The 11,253-nt window shown below is 41.7% G+C and overlaps 1 long non-coding RNA gene across 1 annotated transcript; it reads right to left on the reverse strand.

Moving 5' to 3' along the window:
- Nucleotides 1–1,553: 1,553 nt before the first annotated feature.
- On the reverse strand, nt 1,554–5,712 carry LOC120648702. Its single transcript, XR_005665053.1, has 2 exons — nt 5,629–5,712; nt 1,554–1,647 (listed from the first exon to the last, which is right to left on the reverse strand). It is a non-coding gene; the product is annotated as an uncharacterized LOC120648702 (long non-coding RNA).
- Nucleotides 5,713–11,253: the final 5,541 nt, after the last annotated feature.

The following is an 11,253-nucleotide window of genomic DNA, read 5'->3' on the forward strand; positions in this document are numbered from 1 at the left end:
AGAAAACAAAGTCAAATTTGAGAGCATATCGGTTAGGATTCCGAATATCTCTCAGATGGGCGTATCGGCAAGCTTTGCCGATACTATAGACGACAAAAAGACATTAAATGCAAGCACGTAGTAAAAGAGCGCATCGGCAGGATCAGCCGATGCACTAAACGACAAAACCGGCTTTGAACAGCCGATCACATATGTATGACAAGATCAGCTACGAATGTGTAACTCAGATGATGTGTGCTAAAAACAGATATAAACCGGCTCTTGAGATAACAAAAGGGTTACTCCAAAACCTAAAGCCGATCTATTGTGTTTTTAGATGTGATAATGGCCAAAAAGCGTAGGAAAAACTACAAATCTAGCCGATATTGATAATTGGTGAATAAATCTAGACGAGACAACAGCGATGCGCCCAGAGGTCAAAGCCTAGATAAACTCGATAACTTTTGAATAGATTTGAACGAAGCCACAGCGATGCGCCCGGTAGCTAAAGCTCAAATATACTCGGTAACACGAAAACTCACCAGCAAATCAAGTCGCTCGAATGTGAGGCGTGCTTGATCAACTTGAAAGAACTCATCGAAAAAAGAAAAAAAAAGGCGAAGTCGCCGAAAAAGTGCAAAGGAATTGTAAAGTTGTGTTGTATTGGATGTGTATCAAGTTTTTCCGGTCCCTTACAACTGATATATATAGCCTAGCGCTATGAAGTCCTAACCGATCACGGCAAACACTACTTAAAATATTACAACCGAATCATCAAGATTCTTGTAGAGTCCGGATCTTCTTCTCCTTCCTTGACTTCATCGGTAACTCTCCATCGGCTGAGCACCGGAGCTAGCGGATCAGCATCTTTGCAGAATATTCTCCTGGCCCATCAGATGGACTTCCATCGGCCGATTCCAACCCTATGTATCTTTTGGTTTCTTCAAAATCAGCCATCTTCCCTTCACAAGAATCAGCTTCCTTGACACATGTAAAAAATGGTGTCAACACATACATTGATGACATGGAGGATGACGTGGCTGTTGACTTGCGGATGACGTGGATAGCAATGATGACATGTAAATTGACGTGGCTAATGACTTGGTTGCTGACGTGGTGGTTCATGTGGTGGGTGACATCAGCACCACGGCCCATTTGTGGATGGGCCCAATTCAGCATGGTCCATAGACTTGGGCCAAATATTTCTCAGCCCACCATTAATTTCCAGCTAATCAAATTCAGCACTATATACACAGCCCAAATAAAAATTCAGGCCACCAATTCATCCCATTTTTTCAACCCATTTATCGAAACAGAAATCCCAGCACAAAAATAATAGCATCACATGAATCACGTTTCCATTCAGCATGGCATTAAATCAACATATCACATACTTTTTTTCATCTAGCTTCACATGCCGTCCATTGTAGCATCAGAAACAAAAAAAAAGATAGGTTTCAACAGAATTGCAAACACAAGTTTGGTTCCTGCAAAAGCTTAGTTCCGCCAAAAGCTAACATACCACCATGATGCTTTGCTCAGTCCATTTTGACGCAGCAAATGCTCAAGCTGCGCCTCCAACACAGCTTGCTTCTTCATCTTTGACCTAGCAGAAATCTGCATGTATGCTTGACGCCCATCTCATTCACATCCACAACCATGTTGTACCTGCACATATATATATATTGTAAAGTTCAGATGCACATGTACATGGTAAATTTCATATGGTATTATGAGGATACTAAGGTCTTGCATATTCAGATCTTACATTTCTATACCTATCCATGTTCTGCAGATGTCAGAAGCCAAAGGTGCATCACTTATCATGCTCCCATGTCATCGCGGCTTGTTCTATATCTGGGTTAGATGCTGCGTCGTATGTTTCTCACTATTTCACAAAGGAAGCCGCTGCACAGACTTGGTGTCATGAGATATACGGCATCAGTATTCTAGGACTATTCACTCAAAAAAATTCACATCCAATGCTCATCCCAGATCCAGCTATGAAGAGGGGCATAGGCTGACGGCGAACGCGTCGTATCTAGAAAGGAATGGACAAGTCCGAGGTTGGAAAGAAGAAAAAACGTTGCAACTTGTGTGGAGCAGACGGTCTCACTTACAAGAAGTGCCCACAGCTTTCAGTACCCACTACTGCTGCTGAGGCTGGACCTTCCGGGAATCCGACGGATGGATCGGCTCCACCTACAAGAATTCGCGCGCATCTAGTTGTGCACGTAATATCTTGCAATGTATTTGTGTGTACGAAACTAAGTATATTATGTATATACTATGTCCAGATGTCTTGTTTAATTAGTTGGCAGTGCGTATTTCTCTCGAATTTGGTTGTAACGAATGAAACCTTCAATGTAATATGTTATGTGGTATTTTGTTTAACGTGCTATTTATATTTCGTTCATTGTATCTTATGTGGTATTGTATCATAGAGCCACACGAGATTCAAGATTCATAAATAAATATAATCATTGCAATCAAACATAGCAAACATATAAGTATTACAATTAAACATAGCAAATTTGTGTTTTATCGCATGGAGGCCCCTACCGCCCCCCTACCGGGCGGTAGGCCCCCTGCCGCCCCCCTGCCGGGCGGTAGGGGCCTCCATGCGATAAAATAGAAATTTTAATTACATATAAGCCCCTAACGCCCGACAGGGGGGCGGCAGGGGGCCTGCCGCCCCGCAAATGGGCGGCAGGCCCCCTGCCGCCCCCCTGCCGGGCGGTAGGGGTATAAACCTGTAAATTGTGAAACCGAAAATATATTTCTGTAAAAAACGATTTTAAAAAATATAAAAATATAAAATTGGCAGCAGCTGGGTTGGGGGCAGGCCGGGGTTAACAGGCCGGGCAGAGCTGGGCTGGTTAGCTGGGTTAGGAGTTAGTGGAGTTAGATGGGTTGGGCCTGTTGGCGGGTTAGGTGGGTTATTTTGAGTTAGTTTTTGAAGTTAGTTTGAATGGCTTAATTCAAACTAAATTCCACCCAATTTCAAACAAAAGACAACAAATACAAATTGAAGTCAAATAAACAAGGTAGATCCAAAAAGATTCAAATAACTCCAAATGAACCACGCTAGCATTAGGGTCCTTATGTTAAATTATTTTTAATTTACTAGGAATTTAGAGGGAATTTAGAAGGCAAACTTATATTATCCTAACTATTTTCACATTCACACAAAAAGTTTTTGAAAACTCACATTTTTGGGAATTATAACATTCCGTAAAAATTACGGGATGTTACAGTAGTAGTCATCTAGGTGGAGTTTGACTGTTACTTGTTTCCTGCCTGGCTATCTTGAGCCGACAGGACTGCTGCCATAGACACCTCCAAGGGAGTATATTGCATCTGATCTGGTTGTATATAGCAAGGACCCATGCACCCTAGAAACGTGTCTTCAGCAAAAGTCTTGACCACTGCATTGTGCACCGTGTTGCCCATGACTGTTGCACTCTTGATGAAGGCTTGTGCCACAGCTTGGCCAACTGCGTCTATCATCTTGCTTTCACGTTGAGCCTCTGTCAATGGCTGGAAAGATAGAAGATTAAACTTCTTGATCACGTCACCAGATCTGTTGATGCTGTACGACTTGAGGCATTCACGTTTGAATCTCTCCACCAGTTCTTCATATTCCTTCTTTTATTCTTCTTTGAGCTTGTCTTCAGGAACAGGAATCTAGTTTTCGTCACTAATGTAGATTTATCTGTGATTTCCACCATGTTGAAACTTTCAGTCCCACCAGGCGTGCCAAAAGATGTGTGGACGCAAAAATCAACACACTGGAATCCGAGGGCAACTGTTCGCCGAGTCACGGAAAGTCAACCAAGCGTGCCAGTCAATTTGACCTAAAATTGACAAGGGAGAAAATAAAGTCAAATTCGAGAGCGTATTGGCTGGGATTCCGAATATCTCTGAGATGGGCGTATCAGCAAGCTTTGCCGATACTATAGATGACAAAAAGATATTAAATGCAAGCACGTAGTAAAAGAGCGCATCAGCAGGATCAGCCGATGCACTAAACGACAAAACCGGCTTTGAACAGCCGATCGCGTATGTATGACAAGATCTCAGCTACGAATGTGTAACTCAGATGATGTTAGCTATAAACATATCTAAACCGGCTCTTGAGATAACAAAAGGGTTACTCCAAAACCTAAAGCCGATCTAGTGTGTTTTTAGATGTGATAATGGCCAAAAAGCATAGGAAAACCTATAAATCTAGCCGATATCGATAATTGTTGAATAAATCTAGACGAGACAACAGCGATGCGCCCGGAAGTCAAAGCCTAGATAAACTCGATAACTTTTGAATAGATTTGAACAAAGCCACAGCGATGCGCCTGGTAGCTAAAGCTCCAATATACTCGGTAAAACGAAAATTCACCAGCAAATCAAGTCGCTTGAATGTGAGGCGTCCTTGATCAACTTGAAAGAACTCGTCGAAAAAAGAAAAGAAAAGGCGAAGTCGCCGAAAAAATGCAAAGGAATTGTAAAGTTATGTTGTATTAGATGTGTATCAGGTTTTTCCAGTCCCTTACAACTGATATATATAGCCTAGCGCAATCAAGTCCTAACCGATCACGGCAAACATTACTTGACCATAAAAAAAAGACTATCTAAAAGATAAACTACTTAAAATATTACAACCGAATCATCAAGATTCTCGTAGAGTCCGGATCCTCTTCTCCTTCCTTGACTTCATCGGCAACTCTCCCTCGGCTGATCACTAGAGCTAGCGGATTAGTATCTTTGCAGAATATGCTCCTGGCCCATCGGACGGACTTCCATCGGTCGATTCCAACCCTGTGTATCTTTTGCTTTCTTCCAAATCGGCCATCTTTCCTTCACAAGAATCAGCTTCCTTGACACGTGTCAAAAAACGGTGTCAACACATACATTGATGACATGGAGGATGATGTGGCTGTTGACTTGGTGATGACGTGGATAGCAATGATGACGTGTAAATTGACATGGCCGATGACATGGTTGCTGACGTGGTGGTTCACGTGGTGGGTGACATTAGCACCACGGCCCATTTGTGGATGGGCCCAATTCAGCATGGTCCACAGACTTGGGCCAAATATTTCTCAGCCCACCATTAATTTCCAACTAACCAAATTTAGCACTATATACACAGCCCAAATAAAAATTCGGGCCACCAATTCATCCAATTTTTTCCACCCATTTATCGAAACAAAAGTCCCAGCACAAAAATAATAGCATTACATGAATCACGTTTCCATTCAGCATGTCATTAAATCAACAGATCACATACATTTTTTTTTCATCTAGCATCACTTGCCGTCCATTGTAACATCAGAAACAAAAAAAAAGATAGGTTTCAGCAGAATTGCAAACACAAGTTTGGTTCCTGCAAAAGCTTAGTTTCGCCAAAAGCTAACATACCACCATGATGCTTTGCTCGGTCCATTTTGACACAGCAAATGCTCAAGCTGCGCCTCCAACACAGCTTGCTTCTTCATCTTTGACCTAGCAGAAATCTGCATGTATGCTTGATGCCCATCTCATTCACATCCACAACCATGTTGTACCTTCGCACATATATATATTGTAAAGTTCAGATGCACAAGTACATGGTAAATTTCATATGGTATTATGAGGATACTAAGGTCTTACATTTCTATATCTATCCATGTTCTCTACAGATTAGCAGAGTACAAAATCTGCAGTACTGCACAGGTTGAACAACTATTACTATGTGTCCAGGAGATAATAGTGCTAAAATTTCCAGTAGAAATTTCTAAGAGATATTCATTTTATCAGTATATCAACATGGCAACAAGCATAAGCATAGCCAACTAACTTTGACTACACTAAAAACCACATCTTGTAATGAACATAGCTACTCAAGGAACCGGTTCACAGTAACTCAAAACAAATATGAAGTGAGCTGGAGCTTCTTTTTTACATTTGATTTCCTCACTATTTTACATTTGCATTCATCAAGATTGTGCAATAAAGAAGTAACCGACGCATGAACTATGACTGGAGCAAACTGGCACCACTTAATAGGCTGTCTCAGTAGGAATCATACCATTCTGTTATTTGCTCAAATAGGTTGTAGGCGATGATGTCGTGCTGGCCTCCCTCTGTCATGCAAATGAACAAGCTAACAGCTTCTATGCATATCAAAGATTTACAGAACATTCAGAGAAACTGACGAACACAATTAGCACCATTTGAATCTACAATTAAATGATCAGTCAACCTATAAAGCTAAATGTTTCATTTTTTAACTTAGGGAAATGAACACTTGTAAACTCTGAATAGAGCTACCTCGTGTAAGATTTCATAATCAGATTTAATGTTTCTTCATTCAATGTTAGATAAGGAGTTCCAACAAGTTTGGCAAGGAAATTATACCTGCATGCTCACATAAAAACATAATGGAATTAGCAAAAGTAAACAAAGAAAAGAACTGACTGATGCTTTCCTATTAAAACTACACCGCCTTCATGTAAACAAAAATTCAGGTAATGCAAGACAAGAAAATAAACTATAATTAATCTGTCACATGGAAGCAAACCACACGCAGTTCAACTGAACAGCAGGAATTGATGTCTAGCACGAAAAAATTATCACAACACAAGCAATTATACTACCATCCAACCTGTGCAATGGAGTAGTCATACACATGGTCAATACAGATCGGGATCTAAATCAATTTGGGGGAAGAATCAGAAAACAAATGGGAGACAGAGAAAGAGATGAGAGGGAAAGACTGATGCATAGACCTGTACAGCAGTATGGGGTAGCAGCGGGCAGAAGTGCCTCCCAAAAGCAGGCTCGGCCATCAGACCGGCCGGCGGCGTGCCGGTGGGGCCCACCACAGGCCATGCGGGGCACCCGAGCAGGCGCGACGCGGCACCATGAGGTGGGGTTCCGGGAGGCAGGCGTGCCGACACAGATCAGAGGGCGACAGCGGAAAGATCTGAGAAGAGGGATGGGAATGGAAAGCTCACCTGGGGCGATGGACTTGAGGGAGTGGGGGCACTGGGCAGTCGCAGCTACAAGGCGGGCGCGCGAGGGATGAGGACGCCACCGCGGGGGAGGAGGACGAGCGCCGTCACCGCCTTGTCCGGGTACTCCGGCTACAGCAGCGCCGGGCGGTCCCCGCCAGCTCCCCACCGACCACCAGCTGGAGGGTTGTGGCATCGCGCGCACAGCCCGGACACAGAGAAGCGCCCTGCAGGAGCGCGGCCACCGGCGAAGGACGCCAACTGGCTAGAGGAGGATTTGGGGCGGGGGGCTGAGTGGAGGGAGAGAGGGGAATGGATCTGCGGAGGCCGCGGGGTGATTGGAGGTGCTAGGGTTCCCAAGACCGCTTTTATAGTATGGGGACGCGATGAGATCCATCCGATCGGCGATGTACGGTCAGTAATTGTTGGGCTATTTGAGTTGAAATGGGCCTACTTCATTTCTTTCCTACTTAATGTTTTTCTTTTTCCTTTTCATTTTATTACACCATTGTGAAGTAACATATAAAAATAATAATCTCATGCACACCAATATATTTTTTTATATATAGTAGACTCTATAAAAGTTTTCTTTTACAAGTTTCAATAATTTTAAAACTCATTTACTATTTTTAATAGTTTAAATGAATTTCGGTGAGTTTATTGAAAGTAATTACGGATTGAACTATATGTATCTCAAATAATATCCAAAAAATACCTCAAAAATATATTTGAAGTATCTTTGTTCTATTATAGTTCATATCATGGAAATATTTGAAAATTTCAAATGTTTACTAGGGATAAGTCAAACTTCTACTTTCAACCTTATTATAAAATAATGATAATAATATCTAAAATTTCTCTGAAAATTCTGTAAATTGTCATAGAATCAATTTATGAATGTATAATCTTGACATAAAATTTTTTAAAATTTTATGATGTTTGAAGTATACATTTTTTATAATGGATACATCTCTCAAACAGTATTCTGTAATTCAAGTCAAAACTTTGAGATTTGAATACCTCATCATATTTTTGAACTTGTATGCACCTCAAATTTGGACACAACCTTATTTTCACCATAAAATTAGAAAATATGAACTTACATTACCAATTTTTATGAAAAAACATTTTTTCTACATTCAATTTAGGTGGAAGAAAACAAGCCGTATGAAAAAGATCTAATAAATAGTAATTAACATAAAAAATTCCATTAAATGAAAGATCATGATTTTAGAAAAATTTAGAAAAAAGAACCATCAAATTTGGAGTTCCTATGAGGGAGAAATACCAATTATAAAATTTAATTCCAGATTAAAAAGAAAAATATGAATCACACATCTGTTCTTCATTACAGGACTATGTTACAAAAATACTATATGGACGTTTTATTACCCACCGTCATCACAAACAAAGTCCTGGCGCGCTGGTAGGGCGTCCGTTTCTCATCTCTGTGAACCGGGTTCGAATCCCCATTACTCAATGCATCTCTTTTTTCTCCGAATTACAATATCGGATACTTGTATAAATAGAGCAATACCAGTCATTGTCACACCAGAAGGTGTAGCACAGTTGGTTAAGGTTTTGCGCCTTCTTATGCTGAAGGCCACGGTTCGATTCCCTATCGCCTCACTTTTTTTCTTATTTTTCCAAATTAAAGCACAAATGTTAGTACATAAAGCGTAATACCAATGGCTTCAACTAATGAAGTTGAAGTATAGCGGTGTGGCGCCGCAGTCTGGTCTCACAGACCAAGGTTCGAATGCTCCATACCCTTTTTTCCCATTTTTTTATCGTTATTTATTTTTGGTGAGCGGCTATTTGGTTTTCTTATCCCCAATTTTTTCTCCCAGTCATGATTTCTATGACATTAATGTTAAAACATCATGTTTTGTGGGCTCGATTATGATGAATTCAATAAAACATCACTAAATTTTGGGCCCAGGGCCCATACCTTCAAATTCATGACGAAAATTTGAAAATTGTCATAGATTGTGTGCAACTGTGACACTTTTTTAAAATGTCATAAAATTTTCGTCATAGATCACCACATTTCTTGTAGTGTGAGATGATGTGTCTATGACATGATACGGTCATAGCCATTTGCTGCGTAGCTTTTCGTGACCAAACAATTTGACCCTGGAGTTGAAAAGTAATACCTTGTCTCCTGGGTTGAAGGTCTTAGGCTTCAACCGTTTATCATGCCATCTCATGGTTCTTTCTTTGTAGATCAGGGCACTGTGATAAGCTTTATCCCTCCATTCTTCCAATTTAGAGATCTGGAGTCCTCGGTACTCTCTGGCTTGTTTAAGATCCATGTTCCATTTTCGAATAGCCCAGTGCGCTCTGTGCTCCAATTCGATAGGTAAGTGGCCAGTTTTCCCGTAGACGAGTTGGTAGGGTGACATTCCAATGGGTGTCTTGTATTCTGTACGGTATGCCCATAGAACATCTGGTAGCTTTAGCTTCCATCCCTTCCCCATTTCATTCATGGTCTTCTGCAGAATATTTTTGATTTGTTTGTTGGATGTTTTTGTTTGACTGCTAGTCTGGGGGTGATACGGAGTCGCGATGTTGTGCCTTGTTCCTAGTTCCTCGAGAAAGTTCCGAAAGGCCGAGTCAATGAAGTGTGACCCTCCACCACTGATTACCATCCTTGGCATGCCAAACCTTGAAAAGATAATCTCGTGGAACATCTTACGGGCATGCTTGTCATTTGCGGCTCTGCATGGCATGGCTTCGACCCATTTGGAGACGCAGTCTACGACGACCAAGATATACTCGCAACCTTGGGACTTTACGAAAGGTCCCATATAGTCGATGCCCCACACGTCGAAAAGTTCGACTTGAAGGTTATAAGTTAGGGGCATCACGTTGTGAGCTGTCCCTCCATGCCTCTGACAGTTTGGGCATCTTCGTATGAAGTTCCTTGTATCTTCATACATAGATGGCCAATAGAATCCACTCTGCCAGATCTTCGCTTGAGTGCGAAATACACCATAGTGACCTCCATATAGTGCTTCATTGCATTTTTCTATTATCTTGCGTCCTTCTGCTGTAGGTACACAACATTTGAGTAACCCATCTGCACAAACTCGGTATAGATATGGTGAATCCCATAAGTGGCATCTGCTCTCATATGCTAGCTTCTTTTTGCTCTCCCCCGGGGTTATATACCCTGAAACCATGAAATTCATAATATTTGCATACCAGGGGTGCGAAGCTGTCACCTTGAGAAGCATATCATCCCGTAGGAAGTCATTTATCTGCGGGTCTTGAGTGTTGGTATTGGTCATGCGCGATAAATGATCTGCCACTGAATTCTCTACTCCTTTCTTATCCTTAATTTCTAGATCAAATTCTTGGAGTAGAAGAATCCATCTGATCAACCTTAGTTTAGCATCCTTCTTAGTGAGGAGGTACTTGAGTGCTACATGGTCAGTATAGACTATGACCTTTGTTCCCACTAGATAGGATCTAAACTTGTCGATGGCAAAGACAACTGCTAGGAGCTCCTTTTCTGTTGTGGCATAGTTGAGTTGGGCTCCTGTTAGTGTCTTGCTAGCATACGCGATCGCATGATGCTTCTTATCCTTGGTCTGACCAAGCACGGCCCCCACCGCATAGTCACTAGCATCATACATGATCTCGAATGGGAGCTTCCAATCTGGAGGTTGTATGATTGGAGCTGAGACGACTGCCTTCTTGATAGTTTCAAAGGCTTTATGGCACTCGTCGGTGAATTGGAAAGGAACATCCTTAGCTAGAAGGCTTGTGAAAGGTCTAGCAATCTGGGAGAAGTTCGCGATGAACTATCGGTAGAATCCCGCATGGCCAAGGAAACTTCGGATTCCTTTCACATTGGTGGGAGGCGAAAGTCGCTCAATGACTTCGATTTTCGCCTTGTCCACCTCTATCCCTCTCTCGGACACCAAGTGTCCTAAGACGATGCCTTCACGAACCATAAAATGGTATTTCTCCCAGTTGAGGATCATGTCCTTTTCTTTGCATCTCTACAAGACTTTCTCCAAATTTTGTGGACAATGATCGAAGGTCGTCCCATAGATCGAGAAGTCGTCCATGAAAACTTTCATAATTTCCTCAATCATATCTGAGAAATTAGACATCATGCACCTTTCAAATGATGCGGGTGCGTTGCATAGCCCGAACGACATTCATCGGTAGGCATACGTTCCATAGGGGCATGTGAACGTGGTCTTGCTCTGATCATCGGGATGGATGGGTATTTGATGGTAACCAGAATAACCATCAAGGAAACAGAAGT

This window comes from Panicum virgatum, chromosome 9K, assembly GCF_016808335.1.
Source record: "Panicum virgatum strain AP13 chromosome 9K, P.virgatum_v5, whole genome shotgun sequence".
NCBI classification, from domain to species: domain Eukaryota; kingdom Viridiplantae; phylum Streptophyta; class Magnoliopsida; order Poales; family Poaceae; genus Panicum; species Panicum virgatum.